A 10916-nucleotide genomic window follows, 5' to 3' on the forward strand; every position below is an offset into this window, starting at 1 on the left:
AATAATGTTGGGGGTTCTAATTAGAGGGAAGGAGATGGCAGTGAAAACGGTAAAAAAAACACACATTAGAACTGCTGTTTTTCTTGTAATGCCAACGGCCACCACCAGATGGCACCAGGTCACAGAAGGAAGCTTGGGCCTTCACAAGGCTGCAAAGCCGCGGCCTAAATTACCGGCCGTCGCGGGCTCGCCGCGATCGCGTAGAGGTGGGGGTGCACGGAGACACAGGATCCTGTGCCTCCGCACGCGCCAGTTATTTAGGCCACGGCCTCAATTACCGGCGGGCGCCAGGTCACAATTGCGACCTGGCACCCGGATTTTGTTGAGCCCTGTATTAGATTGCTGTAAGGAGAGGAGTACCCTGACTCAAAGTACTATAGGCAAAACTTGTTTTAATTTTAGATAGAAGAGGGTTATAACCCCGGCCAGATTTTTTATTTTATTTTTCCCAAGGCGTGTTTCAGGACAGCACCTTGAGAGATAGTGACTCCACCCTCACCCACAGGAAACACCTTCTACTTCCTCCAGATCTTTAAAGGGAGGCGCCTCCCTAACACACCTCAGTTGTTGTGTTTCCTCCGGCCTGGAGGGAACATCTTCTGTGAGGGGAGTAAATATCTCAGGTGTTCCTGGGAGATGGCTTCCCTCCTACCTTTCTCCAGTTGAGACCGTCTGTCCTCCCGTACTACCCGAATGGCAGCAGTAGTTTTCGGGCTCCTCTTCCCCCTTTGTGCTCGGCGAGAGCCAGAAACACTCGGTGACCTGGAAGGAACGGCGGTCGTGCGCGCGTCGCCGCCATTTTGGCGTGGCCAGGATGGAACAGCAGGTCGCCGGGTTAGCGTGAACGTCTTTTTCTGCGTGACCGCAGGGGGAAGAGGGAGGACAGAGGCTGGGGCCTTTTTTCCGTTTCTTGTCAGGTGCAGCGGCACTATTGGAGTCCGGAAACGGTGTGTGAGCCACTGTGAAGCGCTGTTCATCTGCAATAGAGGTCGCAGAAGTTACAGCGGTGGGACAGGCACCAGCAGGGCCAGTTAGGAGGCAGCAGTTTAAGTCTGCCTGTGTTTTTTTTCCTTACCTGTATCTTTTTTTGCTTTCCGGTCTCCTTTTTTCTAATCCCCCTAGTGGCTCGGGGCACTGGATTGGGCACATTTCTTTCCTAGTGCACCCATGTGGGGGGGGGGGGGGGGGGAGTCCATTTATTGGGACTGGGTCTCATTAAGGATTCCCCTGCTTTCTTCTCCCCAGGTAGATGGGCGAGAACTATAAGAAGGCTCTATGCAGCACATGCATTGCTTCTTTTGTTCAGGAGAAATCAACCCCTATGCAGGACAGCTGGTTACCTCCGTAAAGAAAGAACTCTTTGCCACGATTCAAACTTTTCGTGACTCTTAGTTTTCCCTTCCACAACTCAAGCCTTCACCTCTCAGGAAAGGTCACTCCCATGTTCCTTTTAGTGAGGATTCAGAGGAATCAGGAGCCAGAAACTTAGAGGGTTAAACTATCCACTTAATTGTGGTGGATTCACCTAAACAAGGACTCCTTGTCCGCCCTATCCTCTGCAGTGGTTTATTTAGCTGAGGCTTCAGCTGAAACAATTAAGAGGTTGAGAGGCCGCAGCCCTGATTTAATTCGGCGAGAAGGGCGGGGTGGTTAAAGACCTGAGGCCAGGTGATGCAGCTTCTGAAAATTAAAGCTTGCAGTATTCTCTTTTCAGGAGATCTTTTTGGGCCTGAACTGGGAAGCATCCTGGACAGGTCATCAAAAAAAAAAACCCCCCCAAGATGTTTTTTTTTCCGCATCAAAGGACTCAAGATACAAAGCCCAAGGAGGCAGGAAGAGTTGGACTGTGCAGCAAGCCAAAGGGAAAGGGGGAATTCTCTCCCATCTTCCTATGCAAGCCGAGACTCAGCCGTGCGGGTAGGCGGAGGCCTTCAAAGGTTCCTTCCGCAGTGATCATCGGTAACATCCAGTCAGTACATCCTGATCACTCTTACCCAGGGTTATGTCAGAGTTCTCGGAGACCCCTCCAAGAGAGGTTTTGTTGATTACAAATGCTTAAAAAAAAAAAAAGACCCAGTTAAAAACCCTGGCCATGCAGTCTCATTAAGAGAGCTGATTCAACAGACTGGGATACTATTGTCACTTCTTCCTGGTAGAGAAGCCTACAGAAAAGTTCAGATTGAGCTTAAACTTGAAGCCTCTAAACGAATCTGTCAGATACAGAAGGTTTAAGATGGATTTAACTTCTTTTGGTCAAGAATCTATTGACGCCAGACTGTTTTATGGCGTCTTGAGGGACGCGTACCTGTGCATCCCTACCTCCCCTCAGTCCAGAGGGTTGGCAGTAAAGTGTAGTGGGAGTGGTTCATCACCTTAAATTCAGGGCCCTCTCATTCGGACTGTCATTATCACCTCGTATTTTTTTCACCAAGGTGGTGGCGGAAGCCCTAGCTCCGCTTCGCCTACTGGGTATTGCAGTTTGGCTTACCTAGACGACCGTTTTTCTTTGCCCCATGGAAAGATATGTTCCCGAACGATCTATTCAGGGCGAGAAGTTGCTCGGAATCACTGGGCTAGATTGTGAACCCTCAGGTGTTATCCCTAGTTCCATCTCAGGAAGTCTGTTTACTTGGGTTACCAGGTAGATTCGGTAAACCGGAAAATGTTTTCCCCTGAGATCATGAGATCACGGTCTCAGTTCCCTGGACTCTCAGATAAAAATGCCATCGCGAGGGAAGAGATCTCTCTATTGGTGGAGATATCAGAAGAGCCTTCAAAGGGTCTGGAGTGGTCCTTTCCAGTAGGGAAAGGATTGACTATGGACGCCAGGAGGATGATGGGGAGCTTAAGAATTTCATCCAGGGGTCTTGGATGAAAAAAGAGACAAAGCGATCCTCAGACTAGAAGGAGCTAAAGGCGATTACATTGGCTCTAACAGAGTTGCTCCGGGTCTGCTAAATCACCATGTTCAGGTGTCAACGGACTATGCCACAGCGGTGGTATACCTAAACAGACAAGGGGGCGCAAGAAGCAGACCTCTGCAGATTCTTGTGGCTAAAAACTCTTCTCGGAGCAGGAAAGGAATTGCTGTCCCTATAAGCGATACTCTTAGTCACTGAACAGGGTGGCGCATTACCTGAGCTGATATCCGGTTCGGGAAGCAGAGTGTTCTCTGAACCCGGAGATCTGTTGGGAAAATTTCCAACTAGCGGGGTCATCCAGAGCGAGACCTGTTTGCCTCAAGGGGAAAACTCTCAGGTTTTTGCAATTCTTTTCCAAAAACAGACTGGACGGGTCTGTAACGATATTGCGCGCTGGACACGCGACTAGCTGTTGTGTAAGAACCATACAGCAGCCATGTTGTTTTAAAACAGTATAAGCAGTGGAAAGAAACTCACTCCCTCCCTCCCTTATTCTCAGGAATTCATAGGCATTCTACTTCAAAAGATCTGTTATCTCCTCCGAGAAACAGAGCAACCTAGGTTTCTTAATGTTCCTGGCCTGTCGTAAAACTGTCGTCCTCTCACCTCAGAGAGTCCACAGACCCCTGTCGTAAATGCCTTAGACTCATAAACGCTGAAGACTAAGGAATAAGTATGAACGTTACACATGTTTCATAACTTCCAGCTAACTCATAGCACAGCCCAACAACAGACATATTTAGTTTCCTCAGATAATTTGTAACGTTTCGAGCCCAGACATGAATATGATCAATCATACGGAAGGCCCCATTTATTCATCATAGGTAGATTAACCATGGTAGACTTGTCACGTTTGGACTTTTCTTAAAGCAAATATCACGCTCTACAATAACACGGATGTTGGTAGTCTGTAACTATTAGAACTGCAGAGATATGAATATGTATCACAAAGTGTACCTGGGTTATGGGCGTGAATGTGGACCCTCCCAGTAACCAGCCCCTAAATCAGATGACCAGACAATTGGTTACTGGTCGTGTCAACACCCCTTTTTGATGGGACAGAAAAGAGGAGATGCCAAGTCAAGGGAGTGCTCTTTTTACCATCCAAGCAAGAGCATCTGCCAAGTTTGAGAACCGATTACCCAGTTCATCGATCGAACTCTGATCAACCTTGGACATTAATTGCAAGTATTCTTCTTCTTCAATTCTACCCTATTACTTTGTCGCTGTATATTGTCGTTATCTCTTTAAAACATATTTTTCTGTAACACTTTATTGTACCAAGTTTGCCATTTTCGTAATAAACCTTTTATGTTGAAAAGTGTTAACCTTGTCTCTAAAACTCTTAATGCAAGCTATGAACGAACCTCTGCCTTTTGAAGAGCGCTACTGGTGTAGAGTAAGGCCTCTGAGCAGACCTGCCTGTGGTGACAGTGTGTGTTGCAGACGCTTATTCTAAAATCCTAATTGGTATTGTTAATTGACGGGAGTACCAACGCTTCCTTATCAATGTTGGTGGTGGCAGTTAAAGGGTTAATTGTGTCATTAGCCCAGTGACAATCGCTCTCAGGCTACTAGCACTTAGATTGTGGTCCCGCAAGCAGGGAAATCTTTGTGCTGGGCGCAGCTGAGAGTGGCATTGTTACGTAAGTGACAGCGTGGTGTGAGGTCGGCCTGTCCTTCGTCGCAAGTTGGCGCGGAGGGCGGGGATCTGACACTCTCGTTCGTCACATATTGGCTGGCAGCGTAGCGGGATAGCTTTGCATTAAGAGCATTCAGTGCATTGTTAGGAATTAGCTCTGCACTGAAGGATTGTAACCTTTTTGGAAACAGTCCTTAGAGACAAGCTGGTGCATATATTTTTTTTTGTGTTAAAGAGAGACATACAGCAACAGCTCCTTCCTACCCCTTTTTCCTACCTCTGCTTTCTGTTCTATCTTTTCTGCTTGCAACATGTCTGGGTTATCAGCATATAAAAAGATGAACAAAAATGACCTAACTGCTGAGTGCGCAGGAAGAGGAATTGACATTAATGGCAAAAATCGTGAAGGCTTGATACATGCCCTACAGGAGTTTGATATCCAGGCAAACCAGAACCTGGAGGGAACCGGACCAGAAAGGGGTTCCGCTACTCCAGAGCCCAGTGGTTCAGAGGCGGCCTCACCGGATAGGCCAGCAGAGACTGACACTGGAATACCACGGATTGTTATCCCCAAGCCACCGCATGAGCAGGCCAACACCCCATTGCTTGCAACCAGCATGGACTCTCCTCAAATGCAGGAAACGCTACAACGCCTCAGGGAAACGGATCCTGTGGTGTACCTGCAGTTTCTCGAGCGTCAGGCTGAGAGAGAGGAGCGCAGGGCTGAGAGGGAGGCTGCGCAGAGGGAAGCTGATCGTCGACACGAACTGGAGATGACTAGGCTCCAGCAGCAGCGACAGGTTCAGAACCCCGGATCCCTAGAGCACAGGGATGCCGCTCTGCCAGTAGCTCCGGCAGCCAAATTTCCTGTTATGGAAAAGGACAGTGACATTGACGTGTATCTACTGTCGTTTGAAAAAACTTGCCGTCAGTACCATCTGCCCCCAGCACAATGGGCCTGGTACCTGACGCCAGGGCTACGAGGCAAGGCCCTGGATGCTTATGTTGAACTGTCTGAAGAGCAGGGCAATGATTATGAGGCCCTAAAGGCTGCGATCATCCAAAAGTTTCAGCTAACCCCGGAAGTTTACCGGAAGCATTTTAGGTCCTTGCAAAAAGGGCCTGGGGACTCATACCTGGATGTGGAAAGTCGCTTACGCACCACATTCCGGCAGTGGACTAAAGGCTTGAAAGCTGATTCTTTTGAGTCCCTGGAAGATCTTATGATTGAAGATCAACTTTTGCACATCTGTCCTACAGACGTCAGACAGTTTGTGCTGGAGCGAAAGCCAACCTTGGCTAAAGTAGCAGCAGAACTGGCAGATACCTATATCCACTCTCAGGTATCTGACCATCGCAAGGCTCCTCCGAACGGCTGGAAAGGAGGGAAATCTCACATGGCAACCCCTCCTCCACCTGCCAACCAAGTCCCTCAGCAGATGGAACCTGCAGTTCCTGGTGCCAAGGCATTCCTGACTAATAATCGCACATGCTACACCTGCGGGAAAGCCGGACATCTCAAGGCACAGTGCCCTGAGCAGAAGAAGCTGACATCACCTGGCCATCCGGCCAGCAACCCTTCTGCTGTACTGTTCGTCAGTGGGAAACCTCCAGGAACCAATGCCAACTTGCAGCCTGTCACCGTAGGCCACCGGACTGTAATAGGGTTGCATGACACTGGAGCAGAAGTTATGTTGGTCAGACCAGAGGTGATAGAAGAAACAGACATCATCCCAGAGAAGTTTCTTACCCTCACTGGAGTGGGGGGAACCCTTTCCTGTGTGCCCCGTGCCTATGTTTTCATCGATTGGGGTGCTGGGAGTGGGATGAGAGAGGTGGGCGTCTCAGAGGAGATCCCTACTGCTGTGTTGTTGGGTGCTGATTTAGGTACCCTTGTTTCTTACTACGTCCCTGCTAAGAGCACCCAGGATGCTCCCACGGAACTCTCTGGACCTACCAAGGTACTGTGTACAGATGTTGGGGTAATATCTGGGCAACCTGTGTATGGACAGAGGGAGGGGGAGGGTGAAGTTGAAGTGCAAGGTCCTCCTTATTCAGAAACAGGAGAGGAGACCCCCTTGCTTGGGAAGGTAACTGATACAGGTTCCAATGATGCTGCAATGATAAATGTTAAATGTGATGATGCTGATGTTGATGTGGATGTTGATGATAATGCATTGCCAGTTTTAGTAGTCACTCGCAGTGCTGCCAAGGCGGCCGAGGTGCAGGCCCTGATCGCAGAACAGCAGGAGGAGGTCTCTGGGCCCTCTCCCTGTTCTGACCCAGCGGACTCCACCTCTGTTGAGCCTCAGCAGCCGTCCTTGTTTGCCACAGGACTGCTGGCTGGGACTTGTGGTACCGCCTTTGAAACAGCACTGCAGACAGACCAAACACTAGCACAGCTCAGGAGTTCAGCTGATCGCCCCCCTGCAGAGAATTGCAAACAAAAGGTCTACTGGGAGAAAGGGAAACTGTACAGAGAAGGTTTGCCTGCAGAGGGGAATGAGACTGACACAAGAAGCAGGCAGCTAGTTGTACCCAGTCAATTTAGGGGACAGCTGCTAAAAGTGGCTCATGAGATTCCCCTAGCAGGGCACTTGGGAATTACTAAGACCCGAGGGCGGTTGATACATAACTTTTATTGGCCTACGATGCTCACTGACATAGCTGACTACTGTCGGTCCTGTGTTACCTGCCAGCGAGTTGGCAAGGTAGGGGATGTACAGCGGGCTCCGCTAAAACCTTTGCCTGTGATTGACGAACCTTTTAAGAGGGTGGCGGTGGATATCATTGGGCCTTTGGCCATCCCTAGCAGTTCAGGCAAACGTTTTATCCTGACAGTTGTCGACTATGCCACACGGTATCCAGAGGCAGTGGCTCTCTCCTGCCTCCGGACAGACAAGGTTGCTGATGCTCTGCTGGGAATCTTCACAAGAGTGGGGTTCCCAGCCGAACTCATTAGCGATCAAGGACCTCAGTTTATGTCTGACTTGATGCAAGCTCTCTGTCTGAAAATACAGATGACGCATATCGTGGCCAGTGCTTATCATCCACAAACCAACGGCTTGTGTGAGCGTTTCAATGGCACCCTGAAACAAATGTTGTGCACCTTTGTGCACTCCCAGGGCAAGGACTGGGAACGATATCTGCCTCATCTGCTGTTTGCTTACAGAGAGGTGCCTCAGGAGTCCACAGGCTTTTCGCCGTTTGAACTTCTGTATGGACGGAGGGTAAGAGGGCCCCTGGACCTAATCCGTGAGACCTGGGAGGGCAAGATTGCCGACCCAGAGGTCTCAGTTGTGGATTACGTTCTAAAATTCAGAGATAAAATGGAGACGCTGGTGGGAATTGTACGGGAAAACATGACCAAGGCCCAGACCAACCAGAAACAGTGGTATGACCGTAATGCTAGAGAGCGGACCTTCAATGTTGGTCAGCAGGTGTATGCTCTGCTTCCCCTGCGGAAGAACAAACTCCAAGCCGCATGGGAAGGCCCGTACACCATCACCCAGCGCCTGAATGATGTCACCTACTTGGTCAGGTTGGGGGAAGGGAGTAGACGGCAGAGGGCCATCCATGTGAACATGCTCAAAGCCCATCATGAGCGCACGGCCTATGTCATGCCAGTCTGCAGCAGGCCGGAGCCTGAGGAGGCTGATCCACGTTTAGACCTGCTAGCTGACAGCAGGGAGGTAGACTCAGAACTCCTGATTAACTCCAAACTAACCCCCACCCAGGTACCTGGGCTAAAGAGAGTGCTGGCAGTACATGGTAGCAGGTTTACAGGGAAACCTGGGAGGACGCACCTCGCTATCCACCAGGTGGACACCAGGACACATCCGCCCATTAAACAGTTGGCCTATCGCGTCTCCTTGGAGGTGCTGGCTGACATGAAAAGGGAGGTGGAGGAAATGCTGCAGCTGGGGGTGATTCAGAAGTCCCACAGTGCCTGGGCATCCCCAGTAGTCCTGGTCCCCAAAAAGGATCGGACGACCAGGTTCTGTGTGGACTACCGGAAGCTGAATGCCATCACCACTGCAGATGCCTACCCCATGCCCCGGATTGATGAGTTATTAGATAGGCTGGCGGCCGCCCACTATATAACAATCATGGATCTGAGCAGGGGGTACTGGCAAATTCCTCTGGCCCCTGAGGCTCGGGAAAAGTCGGCTTTCATCACCCCATTCGGCTTGTTCGAATTTACCGTCATGCCGTTTGGGATGAAGAATGCCCCAGCTACCTTCCAGAGAGTCATGAATGATTTACTGGAGGGGCTGGAACCCTTTGCCGTAGCCTACCTGGATGATATCGCTGTGTTCAGCCCTACCTGGGAAGAACACCTGATGCACCTGTCACAGGTCCTGGACCGATTGACCGATGCCAACCTGACTGTCAAACCCAGTAAGTGTCAGATCGGCATGAATGATGTGCATTACCTGGGACACCAGGTAGGAGGAGGCACCCTGAAACCCGAGACAGGAAAGGTTGAGGCCATCCTGGCCTGGCCTATCCCCCAAACCAAAAAACAGGTTATGTCTTTCTTGGGGACCGCTGGCTACTATAGGAAGTTTGTAGGTAACTATAGCAGCCTGGCCAAACCTCTGACTGACCTAACCAAAAAGAAACTGCCCAAGGTGGTGTCTTGGACACCAGAATGTGAGCAGGCATTTCAGGCCTTGAAGGAGGCGCTGGCCAGCGCCCCTGTGCTACAGGCTCCCGACTTCACCCGCCATTTTCTAGTGCAGACGGATGCCTCTGCCTATGGATTGGGTGCAGTCCTGAGCCAAGTGGATGATGCCGGAGAGGAGCATCCCATCCTCTACCTGAGCCGGAAGCTGCTTCCCAGGGAAGTAGCTTATGCCACGATCGAAAAGGAGTGTCTTGCGATCGTGTGGTCTCTCCAGAAGTTACAAACGTATCTTTATGGACGGCATTTCACTGTGATCACCGATCACAATCCCTTGAGCTGGCTAAATCGTGTTGCTGGGGAGAATGGCAAACTACTTCGGTGGAGCTTAATTCTGCAGCAATACGATTTCACCATCCAGCATAAGAAAGGCAGTGCCCATGGAAATGCTGATGGGCTGTCACGACAAGCCGAACCCTCCGGAGTCGGTTGCGTCAGGAGGGAAATTGTAGTTCCCTCCCATGCAACCACCTAAGGGGGGAGGTGTAACAATATTGCGCGCTGGACACGCGACTAGCTGTTGTGTAAGAACCATACAGCAGCCATGTTGTTTTAAAACAGTATAAGCAGTGGAAAGAAACTCACTCCCTCCCTCCCTTATTCTCAGGAATTCATAGGCATTCTACTTCAAAAGATCTGTTATCTCCTCCGAGAAACAGAGCAACCTAGGTTTCTTAATGTCTCCTGGCAGGGTTCCTGGCCTGTCGTAAAACTGTCGTCCTCTCACCTCAGAGAGTCCACAGACCCCTGTCGTAAATGCCTTAGACTCATAAACGCTGAAGACTAAGGAATAAGTACATGTGTTTCATAACTTCCAGCTAACTCATAGCACAGCCCAACAACAGACATATTTAGTTTCCTCAGATAATTTGTAACGTTTCGAGCCCAGACATGAATATGATCAATCATACGGAAGGCCCCTGGCCCCCATTTATTCATCATAGGTAGATTAACCATGGTAGACTTGTCACGTTTGGACTTTTCTTAAAGCAAATATCACGCTCTACAATAACACGGATGTTGGTAGTCTGTAACTATTAGAACTGCAGAGATATGAATATGTATCACAAAGTGTACCTGGGTTATGGGCGTGAATGTGGACCCTCCCAGTAACCAGCCCCTAAATCAGATGACCAGACAATTGGTTACTGGTCGTGTCAACACCCCTTTTTGATGGGACAGAAAAGAGGAGATGCCAAGTCAAGGGAGTGCTCTTTTTACCATCCAAGCAAGAGCATCTGCCAAGTTTGAGAACCGATTACCCAGTTCATCGATCGAACTCTGATCAACCTTGGACATTAATTGCAAGTATTCTTCTTCTTCAATTCTACCCTATTACTTTGTCGCTGTATATTGTCGTTATCTCTTTAAAACATATTTTTCTGTAACACTTTATTGCACCAAGTTTGCCCTTTTCGTAATAAACCTTTTATGTTGAAAAGTGTTAACCTTGTCTCTAAAACTCTTAATGCAAGCTATGAACGAACCTCTGCCTTTTGAAGAGCGCTACTGGTGTAGAGTAAGGCCTCTGAGCAGACCTGCCTGTGGTGACAGTGTGTGTTGCAGACGCTTATTCTAAAATCCTAATTGGTATTGTTAATTGACGGGAGTACCAACGCTTCCTTATCAATGTTGGTGGTGGCAGTTAAAGGGTTAATTGTGTCAT

General features: G+C 49.4%; 1 long non-coding RNA gene across 1 annotated transcript; it reads left to right on the forward strand.

Annotated features, from left to right (window-relative positions):
* Positions 1–1193: 1193 nt before the first annotated feature.
* On the forward strand, positions 1194–10692 carry LOC120943566. Its single transcript, XR_005750301.1, has 2 exons — positions 1194–3482; positions 9920–10692. It is a non-coding gene; the product is annotated as an uncharacterized LOC120943566 (long non-coding RNA).
* The last annotated feature ends 224 nt before the right edge of the window (positions 10693–10916 follow it).

This window comes from Rana temporaria, chromosome 6, assembly GCF_905171775.1.
Source record: "Rana temporaria chromosome 6, aRanTem1.1, whole genome shotgun sequence".
Lineage (NCBI taxonomy): Eukaryota > Metazoa > Chordata > Amphibia > Anura > Ranidae > Rana > Rana temporaria.